A 19,626-nucleotide genomic window follows, 5' to 3' on the forward strand; every position below is an offset into this window, starting at 1 on the left:
GATGCACGCAAGAGGAATTACTGATTCAGAACTGAAAAAAATATGAATTAGATCAGATTAGATGGACGGAATGGGGAAGAAGGAAGATGCCATGAGGCCTGGGAAATCTAAGCTTGTTCGTCTGCACAGAGGCTGTCAGATGCGTAAGAACAGCAAGGCCGGGGCAGGGTGAGGAGGGTAGTGCTCTTTGTCTCGGGACAGGCTGAATTTGACAAGCTCATAGGCCCTCCAGAGAGAGGTTTCTTCCATAAACAGATGGAAATATAGGCCTAGAGCGTTAGAGAATGGAAGAAATTGTATTATTTTGAGTAAAATAAGGCTCTAAAAGGAATCAAGAATTTTAGTGGAAGGAGAGGGCACCGGGAGGACATTTTTTTGTTTTATTTTTCAATTTTTAAAATTTTATTATTATTATTATTTTGTATTTTGGCCACACCATGAGGCATGTAGGATGGTTCCCCGACCAGGTATCGAACCCTGGCCTCCACAGTGAAAGCGTGGAATCCTAACCACTAGGCAACCAGGAAACTCCCCAGGAGGACATTTTCAACTTGAATAAAACTAATACTGATTAAGGTAAAGCCTGAAGCTGGTGGACAGTTTCTTATTCAAATGGAGGGGCTGGTTTAATTTTTGAAATGGATCATGAGGTTTCAGAAATCAGCTTTGCTTCGAAAAGAGAACCCAGGGCTTCCCTGGTGGCACAGTGGTTGAGAGTCCGCCTGCTGATGCAGGGGACACGGGTTCGTGCCCCGGTCCGGGAAGATCCCACATGCCGCGGAGCACCTGGGCCTGTGAGCTATGGCCGCTGAGCCTGCGCGTCCGGAGCCTGTGCTCCGCAACGGGAGAGGCCACAGCAGTGAGAGGCCCGCGTACCACAAAAAATAATAATAATAATTAAAAAAAGAGAACCCAGGAGCATCTTTAGAGGGGCAGAGACCCACGGAGGACAACCCCGAAGGGCCAAATCCGGAGAGTATAGTTGTTCCTAATAAAACGGGGACGATGACTTCTCCTGCTCAATGCAGCTGTCCTCACCATGACCCCCAGAGAAGGTCACTTTGTGCATGCAATTCTGACAACATCATGCTTAAAAAAATCACGTTATTAATACTAACCATGAAAGCAAAACCAAATTGTGGTCTCTTCTTGCCCCCAAGTAAAGAAAACCAAAGCATCAGAGATGAAAACGAGACAATACACAAAGATCGGAAAACAGAGCAAACCCTAGAGAACACGTGCAAAACCAAAACAATTACTAACTATGCGAGGTGGAATACAGAACAAAAGGAGTCCTAAAAGACCCCCTGCCCCCCCAAAAAGAACCAAATAGTAACTTAAAAATGTGAGGAAAGATAGTCACATTTCATAAGCCAATGTTACAGCAATGAGAGAATATTCATGATGTAGCCTTGGGCCCTGCTTGCTGAGTTCTTGTAACAAGCTCTGGGCCAGGGCTAAAAATATCAAGGAACAGGAATAGTCAGGAGTTAGGGATGAGGCTACCAGCCAGCGCTGGTAACAAGGAGAAGGTAACGTGGGGTGAGGCCGATGGAAAGCAGGGCAGTTCTCGGCCAAGAACAGGAGGAGAAGCCCCTCAGGTCAGCCCCCAAGGCTACAGCAGAGAGGAACACTCACGGCCTTAGGTGGCTGGGCCTCTGCTGCGGCTTCTGCCACGAATCCTGCCCCACAGGTCACCTCCAGCTTCCCCTGGAAATGGGCATCTTCCTCTTAAAATATAGTGTGGCCAGAGAGTGGACTCTAATATTTCTTGAGGGTCTTGGAGGGCCTCCAGGCAGTGTGGACCAGGAAATAGGAGAGGGTTTGGTGGTCAAATGAACTTGAGACACCCTGTGTCTAAAACCTCCTTTGAATTCACATGCTCGTGAGCATATTCAAGGCTCTGAGAAGTTCTGCTATTAAAAAACCCAGTTTAATCAACCCCCAAAACATGCCGAAAAGCTAGAGATCTACAAAACACGCTTTATCTTCGCCGCCTTATGCTTATGATTCTGAATAACAAGAACAATAATATTCACGGCCACCAAATTTGATCTGGCCCATCTGTGCCCGTCCCCTCTCACTGTCATGTGTTTCCGCTTTAAAGTTGCCTGTTAAATGTGAAGGGCACAACTTTCTCCAAGGAGGTTATCTGAGTAGGGATGTATCCTGGTTGGAACTTCTGAGCATCCCCCGGGGAAACCGCGGTACTAATTATCAATGTATTTGTAGAACATCCTGTGTTACAAAGCACTTTGACAGAAATCTGATTACTTATCATCTTTCACTGTAATACAGTGACAGCATGTGGGAAGCTGAGCTGATTCCCTTCTAGGAGTGCAGCAAAACAAGTTTGGTTTATGGAGGAGTTAAATCAGAAAGCTGAAGATTTAGAGTAATTATATCCCCACTTTCTACAGAAGCTTCCACCGGTCAAGACTACACTCACGGCTGCCTCAGAGGTTCCTCCCCCACTGATCCCTTCTCAAGTTTAACCTCTAATTACTTGACAAGGATGCTGGCTGAACAGGTAACTTTATATTGGAAAACCTAAGACTCATATTATTTTTCAGTTCCTTGCTGAGTTATCTGATGATGATGCTGTTGCCAACAGGATCAAGTCCAAGTACCTTAGCTTCTCTTCACATTTGACAGCAACCCAGCTTTCCAACTTCACCTCCAATCACTTTCCCACCCCATGCATGGTGTTCCCGCTCCCCCGCAACCACCAGCCACTTCCTGAATAGGCCTTGCTTCATCCAAACCCTGCATCTCAACACACACACGCTGTGTCCTGTTCCTGGCTGTCCTTTCCTTTCTCTGCCTGCAAAACCTTGCCAGCCCCAAGGCAGAGCCAGTCACTCCTTCCCCTGGGTCCCCCAGTCCTCTGTACTTAGTTCTAGATAGTTCTAGATAACACCGATCCTTCTGGAATTGTCTGTGTGCCCTCTGGAGCTTCTGGAAAACAGCGTCTACGTTTCATCCATCATGGCATGCCCTGGGCCTCGTGCAGTGCCTAATGGCACACAGACGGTGCTGAAGAGACTTTCATTGAACGGATGACTCAGTTAGGCACTGTCTTTGACAGAAGAATCTCTGGGTTTGTGTTGAGACAAAAAAGCGTACCAATCACCAATCAGCAGCAGTCAATGGAGAGAGGCAAGAGGGAGGCGCCAGAGCTGGCACTGGCCTCACTAAGTGAGGGAAGGGACGGGCCTGGGCCCAGTGGGCGCTGATCGCAATCTCTGGGGAAAGAGGTATATATGAGATTTTTAGAAGATGCTTTTCAAAAAGAGAATGGATTATACGAGGATGAGAAACAGTGGCCCAGGACTGCATTCAAGGTGAGCCACACTGGATAAGAAAGGGAGGAAGAGACAGGGCAAAGGACTGTCCCCTGGCCCCCTGCTAGGGTGAAGGGGGATCCTCCTGCACTGTGAGGGGCTCCTGGACTCAGAGACCTCCCGGCTGGGGGTCAGGCTGGGCAAACTCCCCATCTTCAGCCTCCCTGGCATAGATTACGCTTGTGCTCAGCTTCTCCTGGAGGGGGAGGGAAACTCATAAATTATTTACCAGTTTTTCCCTTACTTTTATGATGTTTCCTTTTCATAGTTAACCTTCGATTACTTGATTAAGATCTCTAAGAAGAGCTTAGTTCAGTCTAAGCTCAGTCCACCCTTGTTATCTTTCCTCAGAATCCCTGAACTCAGAGGGACTTAAACCAAACATCCGGACATTTAGCTCAGCAGTGCCAACAGCCTCTAGTGACCCCAGGTAAGTAGGAAAGGTGCCCAGCAAACAGGGCGAGTAGTAGAGGTTGCACCTATTTTCTTTCTGAGATTACCCATATGAGGGAGTCAGAACTGTCGTTAAATTATGTTTGTTTATAGAAGTCGCTTTACCTTTCTGAGCCTAAAAGTCACAGACCATTGCAACTAAAAGGGACTTTGGAGTTTACTTAGTTCTTCCCATTTCATTTCACAAGATGGAAAGGGACAGTGGGAGAAGTGGAATTCAAACTTTCTAACAGACTTAGTAGAATTCTATAGCTCATTTCCCCTAGAGAACTTAGATGCAGTTTAAAGTGCTTTTAAATGACCACCATGTCCTGATTTATTCCTCCAGAAGCAGGACAGCAAATTTGAGGATGGGGACTGAAGTGAGGAAAACACGCTGGATCAATGGACACGAAAAGAAGAGTGATTAAGAAGAGGCTGCCTGAACTCATTCGGATTAATTCCACTCTAAAGAAATCCTCGAATAGAGGAAACACCATAAAATATCTGAGTTACCCACTCCTTCTTAAAATGTATTAATGAACAGATGCAGTGAGAAGTTTACATGTCTTAACTGTGAATTCAGTAAACATCACTGGCATCTGATCTGTACTAAGTCCATGGGGATTAGGGTAAAAGTAAGGATGTACATACGAATAATGACAAGAGCAAACATTTATGGAGGGCTACCACGTTGCAGGCACTGGGCTAAGAACTAGCTCATTTAACCTTAATCGTAAGTATGATTGTTTGCCCATTTTACAGGTAAGGAAACTGAAACTTAGGACAGGGAAGTAACTTGCCTGAGGTCCCAGAGCTGGCAGGTGGCAGTGCTGAGTTTCTGACTCAGGTCAGCCAGAGTTCCTAACCATTAGGCTCTAGTGACTCCCAGGGGAAAGATCCCCGGAGCTTGTAGTCGGACGGGTAGGGCGCACGGGAACAAGGAGTCCATAATGATAGGGCCTCCCACTGGGAAAGGGGATAGTTAAGGAAGAGTCACAAGGAAGGTAACACTAGAGCAGGAGTTTAAGGAATGAAGGAAGAGACGTCCACGTGGAGAGAAGTGGGGAAAGTTTGCTTTAGGGACTGTGCCACGAAAAACAGAAGCATCATACCTGGAGCCGAGGAAGAACCACATGGTGCTGGGGTCACACCAACCGTACCCCAGGGACTCAGCTTTGGGCCTAAAGCCAGTTTCAGAAAGAGAACACTCTTGATGCAATCAGCACGAGTTCTAAGACCTGCAGCCCACTGGTGGCAACTGCTGGTGGCCGTCAGCGCCGTCTCCTTGCAGCTTGGCCCACTGTGGCCTCCCCAGGTAGCGAGCTGGACACCGCTCCAGGGTAGACTAGCCTGGGGGCTGTGGAGGGTGAGGGTGCGGCGACACAGAGCTGCCACGAACCAGGCAAGTCACTGAAGACCGCGTCAGGTCAGTGCACCTCCTCCAGAACGGTCCCCCTTTCCACAGCCCACGGCTTTATTCAGCCCCAGTGCCTGCAGGTGAGCCCAGTGTGGCCGTGGACAGATCCGGAAGAAAGACGAGAGATGTGACAAAGGAAAAGCAGGGTCCCACAGGTGCTACTGATGCCCAAGGCATTGCTTTGTGCTTTCTTAGAATCATGGCTAACACATGGACACTAGTCAACTGAGCAGTCCCAGGGCCCCTGGTAACATTCGCTCACTTCTCCTTAGAGAGACACCCCTTTTCTTTCTCGAAAACTAGAGTTTTTCTTTTTCCATTTTCTGCCCTTAACCGTCTCTAATGCTCCCTTTCCTTTCTCTCAGTTTCTTCCATCAGCCTCTGGTGGACTCGCCCCAGGGCCTGCAGCTCCAGGCCCAGACTTTTGCTTGGAAGGGCAGCGTGCCGCTGTGGTCACGGGCCACTCAATCTGAATCCACTTGGAGAGCTGGACCAATGCAGAGCCCTGGGCCCCGCTCCAGACCCACTGACACAGTCCTGCCGAGCTGGGAGCTGCATTTTCAACAGTGCTTCCAGCTCACTTTTTGCTCCCTAAAGTTTGAAAATCACTGCCCTGGGGACCCAGACCCTGGAAACTTTCAGATCTCCAATCTTTTCCTCCATCTCTCCCATGGAACCTTCTTCGGTAAATGGAGATGCTGAGAAGGTACAGAGCAGTCCAGGGCTTAGCCTTTCCCGGTTGTCTTGTGTTAACTCATCTGTCTCCTCTGCTAGACTGTGAGTCTCTAGGATGGACATCAGGTTCTACTCGGCTCTCCAACCCTGGGTGGTGCCTGGGTCACCGTGGACGCTCCACTACTGTTCGTGGAACGAATACATTGTTGATGCAGCAAACCCTGCTCTCTCTTCTCCTATCCTTTCCTCCTCTCCTTTCTCTTGCCGGCCCCCTTGGCCTTGGGCACAAAACACAAATGTTTTAAGAGATGGTTAATATTTAAAGGGACAGAGTCAGGCATAGGCCGGGCAACGGCTGCTTGCTCAACTGACAAACAAATCCACCTTCTTCTGTTCTTTCCTAAGCCAACAGGAAGCAGCCAGGAGATGGTCACTCACCCAGCCAGGGCCCAGAACCACCATCCTCCCCTCCCACACAGCAATTTCACAATGTTGCTGAAACCTGGGGCTATAAATAGTCTTTACTAAGAAGCCACACCTGGGGACTGAGCAGGCCGGATGGGTGATCCCTATTTGCTGCCCCTTCCAACAAGTGGAGAAAAAAATTTTTAAGTGTCACTTAGAAGAATCCAAGCCTGGGCCAAGTATTCTGCCTTTACCTTGGAGTTCTGTCGGCTCCCCCAGGTTCGGACTGCATTTTAGGGTCTCTGACACATTCTGCTTATCGTTGTCCAATAGGAAACTTTGTCCTGCTCATAATAATGAAGATAATGGTAATGAAAGTAATTTTTTAGTAGATCTTCCTCCCCCCACTCCATTCCTATGATCTCTTGTGAGTGGACCACTGTAGTGTTTTCCACACCGATTCACGTCCTCCCTCGCTCCAGTCTACAAGATCAATTCTCCTACACACTTGCTTTTTTCATGGTTTTTCCCTGTTCAGAATTTTTCACTCTTCCCATTATACGTAACAGTGGCCTACAGTGTTTTAAATGCATACCCTGATTCTCAACGTATATATCAATGTGCTACTATGGATTCATATAAAATATTAGGAAAGCTTACTTTCATTGTTAATCTTTGACAAACGTAAATATAAACAGCAGTTCTAATATTTTCTCCCTGTACTCCAATGGACCATTTTGGACACCACTGACAATGGCTGAGATTGAATCATTTTGTTGGGTCACCAAAGCCTTCTAAGACCTAGTTCCAGGTCATTCATTCATTCACTCAACATTTCTTAGTGACTAATATGGCCAGGCATGGGGCTAGGCTCAGGGGATAATAAGTAGTTAGAGCCCCAATAGATCAGGAGCTTACAGGTGAGTGGAGGAGATAAACCCATAAATAACTAACTCTTGGAGAGACTTATGTATCGTCAGAGATGTTTGCACAAAACCTTAAGGGAGAATAGAGAAAAGAAATAACTTTGCCTGTGAGAGTCAGGAAAGGCTTCTTGAGGACTATGTGAGCTGGGTCTTGAAGGATGAGTAGGAGTTCACCAAATCACAAAAAAGAAAAAGGGCCTTCTAGGCACAGAGCAGAGCATAGGCAAAAGGCACAAAGGTAATAAAAGAATATGGTACATTTGAGAAGGGACAAGTAGTTCACAGAAGTTGGTGGATTACATGGGGAGTGACAGAGGATGAGGATTAGAAAGGAAGGCTGAGGTCAAATCATGGAGGACCTTGTCTGCCATACCAATTAAGTTTGGATTTTATCCTGAAGTTAGTGGGAGTCATGGGATGTTTTGACAAACTACATTCTCCTCTAAATGTGTTTTTACCTGTCTTCCCCAGAGGAATGGCAGAATATGAAGTAGAAATAAAATCAGCAGTTCCTCAGGGCAGGGCTGGCACACCTTCCCTCCCCTGAATGTGCCACCAAAGATGTCTGTCCCTTCTCAGGGTGCCTATGAAGCTGGTGGCCTGGGCTACTTGGGAGGTCCTACAGCAAGGGCCACAGCCGCCAGACAGCAGGATGCGCCCCCCCCACCAAAGTCTAAAGGCAAGTTCAAGAATGTCCAGTGTTAGGATGGAAGCTAACAAGGACTCACACTCCTTGTCCGGGATTAATGGTTATTAGGAAGGCTTCGTTACGAGATTCGGACATGTCTCTCGTACACTCTCAGGAGTTGATCAACCCAAACTTTAGTAAAAACCAAAGTCTTGGAATATAACACAATAACAGATGCACATAGCGTAAACGAAACTGAAATTGGAGAGTAAGAATTTTTTATTTCTTTGTCTCCCCAGTTTTCTGGGTGGCAGACACTACCATCTACCTTCTCTCTTTATTACACTCTTACTAAGAAACTGATGTTTATACAGTGTTCCCAAATAAGCCTTTCATCTGTTAGGGTCATTAGTATGTCCAATTCCTCTCCTAAGAAGCTTTACCATAAAAATCTCCTTAGAATAGAGTTTTCATTCATTTAATCAACCCGCATTGTGTGCCGAATGGTTGCCAGGCACTGTCCTTGGCTAGGCTTTTATGTCTAAAGTATTTTCCTTCATTTGTGAAAATGACACACATGGCCACCTTCTCTACAATGGGTCCTTTGGGTTGTTTTTCCCAGGAGGATGTTAGACTTACCCTGAACCCTCCACAATTTCCCTCTTGTGACCAGGGCCAGGCAGTTATAAGATCCTTGGTCCATGTTTGAGGTGGTCTGTGTTCAAAGACTAGAACTTTCCTCTGCAGAATAGAGCTTTACTCTATGCAGTGCTGCAACAGTAGTGTTGAGCTTTTAGCCCTATGCACTAACAGAATGAAATAATCATTCAGAGGGAAAACATTGCATCCAATTAGAAATGATAGGGCTCTTTATCTAAACTAGGAAAAGACTTCTCAAGATCACAACAATGCGATGACAAACATGAAGCGTAGCCCTGCAGGGATGCGGCCACTGGGGCAGCTGACACCCTGGGAAACAGCAGGATGTAGCGGACAATGGGCTGGCCCAGAGTCAAGAGACTACTGTGCTGGTCTCAGCTCTGAACACCAGCCATCTTCCTGGAAAGCTCCCACCCTTTCTGGCTGACACAGTCCTTCCTGTCAAAAGAAGGTACGAGGTAGTTGCTATCTAAGAACCTGGTTCTAAAGTGTTGTGTTTATTTCATCATATTTCCACACGGTACCAACAAAAGCAAGATTTATTAGGTCAGCACTGCCTCCTGTGTGCTTATATCGGAATCTGGCTGCTTTCATTATTCTAGTCTAGATCATGCTACTGATCTGCCACTTCTCTTTGGAAATCCTTTGGAAGGGAAGAGAATGAAACAAACACCCTTTGCTCTCTGCTATTTTCATCCGGGCTTCATTCTGAGGCTCTTCTAATATCTTCAAACAAGGAGTGAGGGACAAGGAAAGAAAAAAGAGACATACCAGGGGAAGCAGGGACATGACTCTTCATCAGAGACAGAAAGAACCAGAAACCACTGCCCCACACAATCATGAAGGTTGATGCTAATGTCTTGAGTACTGCGTTTCAATATTCCCCTCTTTGTAGTGACAGTGACAAAGCCAGCTTACCTCATTAGGGCATTATGGGAGAAATGATGACACAGCTTAAAAAAATCACTGCAACAAAGTTCTGTTTGTGTGCAGTCACAGGTAACACGAGTTGCTTCTTACATGGGCAGTAGTGGTCCCCAAATAAAGGTCTTAACCCACTCTTCCTACAGGAGCTATGCCCGGGCGGCACTGGCTAAGAAGGCAGGGTGGTCTGCCCCAAGTCTCATCAATATGGGGACCCAGTGAAGCTCTGAAGCCAAGTTGAGGCTGAAGGCTGGCCTCCAATTTAAGATGATTAAGAAAGTCAGCATGGGGCTTCCCTGGTGGCACAGTGGTTAAGAATCCGCCTGCCAATGCAGGGGACATGGGTTCGAGCCCTGGTCCAGGAAGATCCCACATGCTGGGGAGCAACTAAGCCCATGCACCACAACTACTGAGTCTGTGCTCTAGAGCCCACGAGCCACAACTGCCACAACTGAAGCCCGCGTACCTAGAGCCCATACTCTGCAACGAGAAGCCACTGCAATGAGAAGCCCACACACTGCAACGAAGAGTAGCCCCCGCTCGCCGCAACTAGAGAAAGTCCGCACGCAGCAACAAAGACCCAACGCAGCCAAAAATAAATTAATTAAATAAATTAATTTAAAAAAAGAAAGTCAGCATGGACACTGTAGTCTAGACAGTAAAGAGCTCAGTAAATGGCAAGGCAGCCTAGGAACTCTTGAACGAGACGGCCCATGGGCTGGGGTTCAAGCTGTTTCACTAATAGGGACCCAAGTTAGAAAATACCATGGGCATGTATATTTATTTATATTCACAGACTATCCATATACTATTTATTTATTAACACTTATTTAGATTTAGATTATCACAACCGCTGGAGGGCTGACCCTACTTCCAGCCCTCTCCTGCGGTTTTTCTCCAGCAGAGGTTGGCTAGGGCTTTTTTCGTGCAGGCCAGGAGCTGAGAATAATTTTTACACTTTTAAAGGGTTGTTAAACACACGCGCGCGCGCACACACACAAAGAAGAATATGCAACCTTATGTGATACACAAAGCCAGAAATAATTTACTACCTGGTCCTTTGCAGAAAAGCTTGCCCACCCCCGGTCTCGAGGCCTTATTGGTCTGTCTGTATAACGTGATTTATGGCTGTTCTTTCATTTCATCCTTATGGCGACCCTGTGAAGTAGGTAGGGCAGCTGTTAGCATGTCCATTTTAATGGCAGCCTGGAACAGAAGCCTGGAACAGTTACACAACTACTCCAAGGTCACGGTCACGGTGGTGAGGCCAGTTCTCCTCATTTTCCATCCAGGACTCTTATCAGGAGATCACAGAGAGAATCACTGACCCAGCTCATCTTCACGGTGGGGGGCGGGGGAGGGTTGAATTGCATCCAAATTGGTTTGAGGGTACCGGGTCTGTCCACCCTTTCTTAGCAGGCAGCTCATTGGGGGAAAATATCATGAAGACTCTTTGGAAATGCTGGGAATGTTTAACTAGCCTCGTTATAGATTTTGGCAGGTTAGGCAGCAGAAGTGCACACTCCCCTGCAGCCGATGGCTCAGCTCAGAGCTGACAGAGGCCCTGCCGTCGGACGCCTGCCTTCCCCTTCTGCTTTCCCCTCTCATTCATTCGCTCCCCTCTGCGTCCCAAGCGCATGCTGAGCGGAGCAGCTGGAGGGATGAATGCCCACATTGTCCCCCCAGCCCGTCAGCAGCCACAGACCCGTGCAGCTGCTGTGAGGCCCGCGTCCTCGGTGTAAACAGCTGGCCCGCCTGAGTACTGGCTTGTTCTCTTCGCTGTTCCTGGGCCAGATCTCCCCGATGCTGGGACCCTCCTCCTCTCCCTCCCCTGCTCTGCTGCCCCAGGGCTGAAGAGGGGCTTTGTGCCCTTAATTCAGACCTTAATCCCCTTGAACGCTACCAAGGTAGAGACCCAAAATAAAGACACACATGGGATGGGTCTGAGTCACCCACAGGCAGGAGGGGCTGGGGGCTGCCTGGCTGTCTGTGGGGGACGATTTCAGAAGTCTGGATACAAATGGTCGGAGGCTGGAGTGGGTGACTTTTCAGGGCTCTTCTGCCCTTACAAGTCCACAAACATCTTTCTGCCGTCCTGCTGTGGAGTGACAGGGTGCACTCTTACAGACAGGCTGCTAAGGGGCAAATCTGTGCAATCATTACCAACTCAGTCATTTGGGTCATTTAGTAATTGAGACCTTACTAGGCAGAGACCTGGCTTCTCGGGAGGGGGACAGAGAGGTGACAAGGATGAAGACCGGCAGGAGTGGGACCCCGATGACGAAGTAGAGCCTGAGAACTCTCGGGATGCACACGAAGACCAAAGGCAGGGGGTCAAGGTCAGGGAGGAGGGCCACAGCACTGAGGGGGTCGGCAGGGGGAAGGTCTGGCTCTCCTTACCTCTGCCTCTGATTTGTCCTTACAGTTCCTGTTTCCACAGTGACTCAAACCTAAGGTAAGTCTCTCCCTGCGCCCTCATACAAGTCACCGTCTTCCCAGCTCACCCCAGCGCTGCCCGTCCTCCCTCCATCACTGGGTCCTTGGACACATGCGCGTTGCAAATCCGCACGTCTCATCAGAAAGAGCACGTTGATCTTTAGCTCCTTCTGCAGGACTTGTCCCTGCCTGTGTTTCTCACGGCCCTTCTTTCTTTGGACCTTGAATTATAGTTTTCAGAGCCCTGTCCTACTTCTGTCATTAGACTGAGAGCCACTTGAGGGAGGGACTCTGTCTGACTCAGCAGCGCCAACACGGTCCCTTGCCCCTAGGGGACACGCAATAAATGTGGAGCCACTGCAGAATTTCCTCACGATTCTTCCGGCCAGATGCTAAGAAAAACTTTTAAAGCCCTAGGTAAGGGCCAGCTAAGGGATTGAAGGTCACTCTAAAACTAAGAGAGAGATGTTCTAGTCCAGAACTTTTTTTTTTTTTTAATTAATGTTCTTCAGGACACCAGGTTGCATCAGACACTAACAGACATTTCCAAACTCCTGAGCAATCCACCTGTCCCAGACTCCTGCCAGCGTAAACACTGCAACCATGGGGGAGAAGGAAGGGCCTTCTTTTTGTTTCAAAGTCATTCACTTGTAAAGAGCAGTTAGGATTGACGGAAGACAATCCTTGTAAAGGCACCCCCAATGCTTTAGCTCCGAAATCACTTTCTCAATCGTATATTTTGGAGGTCCCTGATTCTACCTGCCAAGAGGAAACCTGTTATGTCTGCTTATTTGCTGAAACCACTGCTGATTTAACTCAGCAAATAGCAACAAAGAGCTGTTTTAATGAGATTTGAAAGTTCAGCGGTGAAAATTGGAAATCATAGCATATCAAACTACCCAACCACCTGAAAACATTGTACTGAAATGTTCTCGTCACTCGCAAGAATTGTTTCTGGTATATATACACCAAATCTTCTTTATCCATTCATCCACTGATGGATACGTAGCTTGTTTCCTTGTCTATTGTAAACAATGCTGCAATGAACATGGGAGAGCAGATATCTCTGTGAGCTCCTGCTTACATTTTCTTGGGATATGTACCCAGAAGTGGGATTGCTGGATCGTACGTATGGTAGTTCAATTTCTGATTTTTTGAGGAAGCTCCATACTATTTTCCATATTGGCTACACTGATTTACATAGAAAGTACCTCTTGATTCCCAACGAAATTAGATTAAGATATGAGCGCTCCAGCCTTCTTCTCATACCCTTCTCATTTTCTGACAGCTGGAATTTGTTTTTACACTGTCAAGGTTGATCATATTACATTCTTTCCTATAACCATATTTAAGTCTTCTGTGTTCTATTAGTCTGATTGTCAAGGTGGGAAACCAATAAACTTTAATATAACCTGAAATCGTTAATACATCAAATCAGTTCTTTCCATAAACACCGAGGCCGGCGCTGAGCTAGGATTATACTGCGGGCCCAATGTCAGGAAGCGTGTGCTGTGCCCTCGGGTTAAATGGACTCCATTCATTGCCCTCCCGTGGTCGTGTCCACCGGCCACCATTTTCTGGGGCTTATTGACAGGTAGGCTTCACTCTGGTTGAGATGAAAGAGGAGTCTGGCTGGGAGGCTCTCAAGTGTCAAAAGCTGGGGGGTGGTTACCCAGGGGTCTGGAAGCCCTAATTCTCAGAAAGATGTCAACAACTGTAGAAAACGGAGCTCTGATTTTTACTGGAATTTGGCTGCAAAGGCTCCAAACTCAGGGGTGGGTGAGGAGAGCGTGGGGTGCCACCCACGGCCAGCGCATCTGCAGACAACTGGAATTACCTCTGCATCTTCACCCCGCTCTCCCCACCACCATTCTGGAATATGGCTTCTGGGGTCTGATTATCCATCAACGGGCTTTTATTCTCTTTACTTCTTCTGAAAATGTGTTGGGGTCTCTTCCCCACTGTCTCCTTCAATTATCTTGAGTTTGAGTTTATTCCCATGTTTTTGTTCTACTGAGTTCTCTGGAAAGAGGAGAAAGCCACAGTCATATGTATATTTTATTTCACTCCTGATTATAACATAGCTCAGCTTTATTATAAAGAAAAATTTCCAACAATCCAGAAAAAATATATATAAAAAGCAAAGGAAAACTCCATAAAATCCTACAACTTGGAAGTAACCCCAGTTAGTATCTTGATGTAAATCCTTCCGGAATCTACCAGCTTTTCCTGCTCTGTGTGGAATTTCCAGAGGGAACTTGCCTGCACTTTTATCTCTGAGCCTTTACCCCTCCGGGACCAGTTAAGCCAAAGGTGGGAACAAATAGAGGGGAATGCTCACTACTTTTCAGGTTGCAACCACAATCCAGAGCTTTACTGAAAAAGGAAGCAGTCCGGGTAGGCAAGTGTTTACCAAGGGTTGTTTTCTCTGTCTCTACTTTTCCTGCTTCTGACTTTCAGAGCATCTTATGGTGGAAACCTTGCATTCTTTAAGCATTCTTTGCATTTCTTTGCAGAGACAGGCTTTCTAGAGCAGATTCTTCTTTCTCTGGCTTGGAGTGTGGGCATTATGAAAAATCAGATTTATTGGTTTATGAAATTCACAGTTGGATCAGCCGTCCTGAGTTTTCTTGTGATCTGAAACAAACAATGACGACAAAAAAAACCAAAAGACCATTGCCCATCTCATCTCCTCTTGCTGGAGAACAGGCCTCCTCTCTGAAGGCACAGGTCCTGGGGTGGAAGGGAGAGGGCTTGGGAAGAGCGGTCGTCCTCAGCTTTCTTCCTTCCCCTTTTGCTATCTTGCCAGAGCTGTGTTAGTTTGCTTGCTCGTGCTGAACAGGAATTAGAAAGAGGCAAGCTGGGCTCTTCTCCAGTGGATTGCGGCACCAGTCAGAGTTAGCAGGAACTAACTTTGCCTTCTGCTGTGTGGGGTAGCCCGCAGGGTCAGAGACGAGAGAGCTCTCCAAGGGCGTGGGCCTGGCAGACTCAGCTCCGCCGTTCCTCTCCTGAGGGGTAGACGCAGGCGCCGCAGGAAGCATCAGATGGCCCCGTGCTTCTCTGGGCCATCATCAGTCAACATGCTGAGTCTGGCCTTTACTCTTGACTTGGTCCCAACTCCTGGCAGAGAAGAGGCTGCAGAGTGGGACGCGTCTTCATCTCTCAGCCACACACAGGCTTAAAGGGACAAAAAAATTATCACATTCCTTGTCTGAGGAGGACTTTGGAATCTGCTATAAGTGTTCATTCTTTTTTCCTTCACCCCTTTGTGAGACATTTTAGACAATCTCTGCCACCAGGATGCCGAGGTGCCCAGGCAGTGAGATGCAGAGGGCAGGACCTGCCTGAGGGTGACAGCTTGAGAAATGGCCTCTGTGAGGCCAGGCTTTGTTTTCTTGCAAACATTTCATGACTGTCACGGGGATCCAGAGGCAGAAATGGCTCACCTTCTTTGACACACAGCTAGTATTCTTTGAGACTTTAATCAAATCACAATTCGTTTTGAGCCCTAGTCCTTGTGGAGAGGGACCATTTTATGGTTAATTTGGAAGTGAATTGCTCTATAAGAAACATGCCCATTCAGAATCTTTTCTGACGGCCAAAAATTAGGTAGCCTGGCAATGAACCCTTGCCAACATTTTTTTTTTTTTGTGGCAATTCATCATGTGATTGAACTGAGAGATCAAATACAGAAAGAAGAACACAAAAATAAAAATCACCTTACCTACCTCCCCACACCCAGGAAAGAACTGGTAATAAAACAAAGGACCCCGGAGAACAATCTTCTAGACTAAACTCCCATCCATTCAGTGAAGACTTTTTGGACCCTGAGAGGCAGAGTTGAAATCACTGGTCTTTGTGTTAAATAATATGTTTCTTACTGCATCATTTTGAAAGTATCTGTTTATAATTAAACGAATTAGAATCGGAGCCCCTTCAGGGTAGGGACTCTTTGTGTTTTTGTATCTCTCTCACTGAGTACAGCCCCTTAAACATATAACCAAAAAAAAAAAAGTATATAAAATGAACAAATGGGGGGCTTCCCTGGTGGCGCAGTGGTTGAGAATCTGCCTGCCAATGCAGGGGACACGGGTTCGAGCCCTGGTCTGGGAGGATCCCACATGCCACGGAGCAACTAGGCCCATGAGCCACAACTACTGAGCCTGCGCGTCTGGAGCCTGTGCTCCGAAACAAGAGAGGCCGTGATAGTGAGAGGCCCGCATACTGCGATGAAGAGTGTTCCCCGCTTGCCGCAACTAGAGAAAGCCCTCGCACAGAAACGAAGACCCAACACAGCCAAAAAATAAATTAATTTTTAAAAAAAGCTTAAAAAAAAAATGGACAAATGAATGAATGAATGGATCACAGACTTTCCTTCCCAAGTCACAAATCCCCAAAAGGGTGCTGCCCCCCTGAAGCATGTTTTTCAGGCCATCAGTAATAACAAAAATAACAGCTACAATTTACTGAGCACCTACTATGTGCTAGAGACCATGCTAAGAACTTTATGCATAACATAACATTTAATCTGGACCCTCCCCTAAGTTCACATACGGTATATGGAGTGCATTGTGCTTCCCCACTGTGCTACCTGCTGCACTTACAAATAATGGTTCACTCTTTGTCTCTCCTTGGATTGAAAGCCCCACAAGGGCAGACACATCATCTTTTCCTATACCTGAATCCTCCAGCATAGAGCCCTTATAGTGTGTGCCAGGTAATACATACTGAATTAATTTTTTTTTTTACTTTAACGAAGTCTTACAGATCCCTGTTAGATGATATTATAAGCATTTTCTAGTAAAGCTATGGCAATGCTGAGTGTCTCTGCTCCTTCCCCTTCCTCAGACAGAATGTAGGGAAACGGGCAAATTTTCCCTGTGGTCGCTGGAAACATTGATGACCTCTATTGTCACCAGTAGGTCACTCTGTACCTCAAACCTTGGAAGAGGCTCCTCCCCACTCCCTGATAATTTTTCCTTTTGCTTGTCATCGACACACCTGTGTTGCTGCCTCCACCAATGTGACACTGCTCCCAGGCATTACTACTGGTTCTTTGGGATCCCAGGTACCAAGAGAACTCGAATGAAGCGGACACATCCAGGAACCAGACAGGGCTGAGCAAGGTTCAGTGCAGAAAGCGCAAGAGTCTGACGTTGAGACCACCAGTCCGAGGTACATCCCCAGCTTAGAAACCTTCTCTGAAAGGAGTAAGGAGTACCCCCATTTCTCCCAGTCAGGGGGGGGGGTTTCCCTTTGCCCCCAGCTATATTCCACCCCAGCCCATTTCCTCCATGACTGCCACATCCAACATCTTCATCCTAATAGGATTTTCTGCACTGTGTCTAGAGGTTTGTTCTGCTTCTTGGGGCCCCTTGCTACCATCATGGACCCCAACCTCTCCTCACTGCTCTAAGGGCAGCCATCTCCTCGGGTTGATGTCCAAGGCCAAGAAAGAGGTGAGCAATTTCCACAAAGTGGGCTAAGAATATTCCCACTATACCAGGGCGCTGTATCCGGTTTGAAAATGGCACATTTGTTGGACACTCTTCTCCCTTTCAGCTTCATGAATTCCAGAAATGCAGATTCCAACCCCAGATCCTGGACAGACACTCTGCCAGGAGTCCAGCTTCTGGAGTTGTTGCCATTCTGGTCGGGGACATCCGGGATCTAACCAGTTCAGAGCTACAATGGCCAAGAGTCAGGAGTGTGATTTCATCTGGCACCGGGCTTGCTGCTAGGATCACGTAGAGGGACAGCGGAGACTCAGAGTTTCCACTATAATAATAAATTGCAGATGCCTATTTAAAGCACTCAGACATTTATTTCAAAGCTTGGGAGGCAGCCCTGGATGATAAAAACGAAACAGACTAAGGGCTGGGAGTCTGGGTCACTCACTCTGTGTTCTTAACAGAGTCACCCGGTCTTCTTGGACTCAGCTGCCTCCTCTATAAAATGAGAGGATTGATGGGATGGAGATGAAAAAGGGGTCCCAAACCCAATTTCAACTTGTGTGAAGGCTTCCCCACACCAACAAGCAATTCTCAGATGCCAGCAGGGTGTCTGAGAATGCAACCGAATTCTGACATTATCTGCCGAGAGACAGAATCAGATTCCACAGGTAAGAGGCTCAGCCCCACAAGACTGTCCTCCACTTCAGATGCTAGTGCAACACCCAGGTTTTAACCTGTGCTTCTTTCTGATCCACTGGATATAAGCTGGAGGTTCTCACAACCCACTCCTTGCTTTCCATTAATTTTCTAGAATGGCTCACAGGGCTCAGGAAAACCCCTGAGCTCACTATATTACTGATTTATTTAAAAAGGATATCAAGGGTACGAATCAACAGTCAGATGAAGAGATACATAGAGCAAGGTCCTTCTGTTCTCATGAAGCATGGGGCCCAGAATAGAGGCAAGCATCTGATTCCCCAACGTGGAAGCTCTGGGAAAAAGAGCCAGAAAGCTGTCCTTTGGGGTTTTTACAGAGGCTTCCTTGCATAGTCATAATTGACTAAAGCACTGGCCAATGACAACTGATTCAACCTTCAACCTCCAGCCCCAGAAATTAGGGGGTGCAACTGTAAGTTCCAACCCTCTAATTACGGAATCGGTTCTCCTGGCAGGCAGCCTCCGTTCTGGGGTGAGATCCAAAAGTCACCTTCATTAACATAAGCCCAATTGTCCTGGCAGAAAATTCCAAGGGTTTTGGGAGCTGTGAGCCAGGAACTGTGGATAAAGACCAAATACATATGAGAATGTGAATGACCAAATATGTGAAATATTTCTCTTATAAATCACAGTATCATAGGGTGTTAGCTAACGCTATGCTGTTAATCATTCTGCAATACACAAACGTACCGAATCCACACTTTGTACACCTTACGCTTACATAATGTTATATGTCAATTACATTTCAATAAAGCTGGGAAAAAATGAGGGGTTGATTGGTTCATCTCTGAGGTTCCTCTCAGATCAAACGCTGTGGTTCTTTGAGGTCTTTTATTTCTCCAGTCAGACTCACTTCATTCTAAAGGCAAGTCTGTCGCCTGGCCCTCTCTCCCATCCCACCCATCGGCATTGTAAAGCTACTTCTGCTGTCTCATGAGCCCAGACCCCAAATCTTGCACCTCAGGAGACTGAGTGGGTTCCTTTTCTTAGCCACAACTCTGGAAAGGACCTTCACAGCCAGTTCAGTGTTACTGAACCTATCTTGTCCATTCTGAGTCATAATACACAACTTTATGTCAAGGTGGGATGACAGCTCCAAGTGGGAAATAAAACAGGTATATCATTAGAGATCATCTTTGCTATTTAGACAAGATTTTCTATGCTTTTTAAAAAAAGTTTTTTCTTAATTATACAAGGAACTCATTTTCTTGCATAAAATTTGGAAAACTATGATAAGTTTAGAGAAAAGGTAAAATTATTCTTTTCTTAAAAAAAATCTTTTTCTTTTTTTAAAAATTTATTTACTTATTTTATTTTTGGCTGCGTTGGGTCTTCGTTGCTGCGCACAGGCTTTCTCTAGTTGCGGTGAGCGGGGGCTACTCTTTCTTGTGGCGCACGGGCTTCTCACTGAGGTGGCTTCTCTTGTTGTGGAGCACGGGCTCTAGGTGCGCAGGCTTCAGTAGTTGTAGCACACAGGCTCAGAAGTTATGGCGCACGGGCTTAGTTGCTCTGCGGCATGTGGGATCTTCCCGGACCAAGGCTCAAACCTGTGTCCCCTGCATTGGCAGGTGGATTCTTAACCACTGCGCCACCAGGGAAGCTGGTA

General features: G+C 46.9%; 1 protein-coding gene across 4 annotated transcripts in view; it reads right to left on the reverse strand.

Annotated features, from left to right (window-relative positions):
* Positions 1 to 19,626, reverse strand: part of LOC307179784 (small ribosomal subunit protein eS7-like) — a 67,108-nt gene that overhangs the window by 35,716 nt on the left and 11,766 nt on the right. The window contains exon 1 of one of the 4 annotated variants that reach the window (XM_079909412.1): positions 10,467 to 10,882. The exons of the other annotated variants lie outside the window; for them this stretch is intronic. The gene's annotated coding sequence lies outside the window, so the exon portion shown is untranslated. Of the gene's footprint in view, positions 1 to 10,466; positions 10,883 to 19,626 lie in introns of those variants that run through there. 4 annotated transcript variants of the gene reach the window in all.

Source organism: Stenella coeruleoalba (assembly GCF_951394435.1).
Source record: "Stenella coeruleoalba genome assembly, chromosome: 21".
NCBI lineage: Eukaryota > Metazoa > Chordata > Mammalia > Artiodactyla > Delphinidae > Stenella > Stenella coeruleoalba.